We start from the raw sequence: 1,305 nt of genomic DNA, 5'->3' as shown, positions 1-1,305 counted from the left end.
ACTTTTTGTTATAAACACATCCTTTGCTGGTGTGCTATGAGAGAGATTTTGAAAAGCCATGTGGACAATCATGATACATCTCAATTTGTTTGATGAAAAAGAATTTAAACCATTTTTACAATAAAACAGTATAGCCACAGATAAAGTTGGCATACTGTTTCTCAGACAAAATCAAGACTTAAATTTCAAGCTTTGATTAAAACTCCAGTCTATGATTATGTATTCATTCTCCTCTTTTATCAGGGGTACTTAGATGAAAAGGATTGAGAAACACAGAATTCTAAGGCAAATAAAGGGCCACTAGAAACATTGTAATTATTATAGAAGTTGCTCACTAAAGATACATGTACCAGGAATTTAAATTTAAAATTAAAATTCAGAAATTGAAGTTTTTAGAATAAGTTTTAAAGATCATGTTTGAGATTTTTAAAAATATTCTTTAACAGGAAAGGAGCATTCTTGATGATAGCTTTTAGTGGTAAGGATTAGAATAATACTGCCAAATGTCCTCTTTTTAAGGTAAAAATGTCAAGTCAGTCTAAAAGAATTTCAAGGTGTTTTTCTCACTTTAAAAAAATAACCTATATTTACCTTAAAATAAATAATTCTTTTGAATAGTGCACTTTTATTCTAGAATGTCTATTTCCTCTAAGTAAGAAGGATCCTCCAAACATTTTAAACTAACAATTTAATCAAATTGCTTGTACGGAATGTGACTTCCCAGTGCCATATCTTCACAGCAAACTGGAATCTCCTAGCATTTAAGTGTTCTCCTGTGGCAGGGTGCTAGGAACACACCATGAAAGATTTATCCAAAATCAATCTTTTCACTGCCTGCTTCCATAATATATTTAAAATCCCAAGGATTGCTTATTAATTGAAAGAGAAAAATATAAACTCAGGGTCTACTTACCTGATTATTCCAAGTAGGAATTTTGCTTTATCGTTTTGCCAAAATATTTAGGAGTTATTTTGTGGATTGATTTGTTTATTAAATTTAACTTGGTTATATGTTCTGAGGATAGCTGTATTTTCTTCCACTGATAGTGATGTTATTCCTTTTTATGGTAAAATATACATTCTTACAGTATTTCAAGCATTCTAGAAGACTTTCTGTGGAAGAGGTGACTTATCTCTGAAAGTCAAATTCCTCGGAGAAACTCATGTTTTTCATTCTTCCATTTAGCTAATACTTATCAAATTCTGATCAAGTGATTATAACTCAATAATTTGGTCTGGATTAAAAACAAGTATTGTTGGGGCCGGCCCGGTGGCGCACTGCTACAGTGCGCCGCTTGGGAAGCG

This window comes from Galeopterus variegatus, unplaced genomic scaffold, assembly GCF_000696425.1.
Source record: "Galeopterus variegatus unplaced genomic scaffold, G_variegatus-3.0.2 Scaffold760, whole genome shotgun sequence".
NCBI classification, from domain to species: domain Eukaryota; kingdom Metazoa; phylum Chordata; class Mammalia; order Dermoptera; family Cynocephalidae; genus Galeopterus; species Galeopterus variegatus.
Note: the sequence above shows the minus strand (reverse complement) of the source record.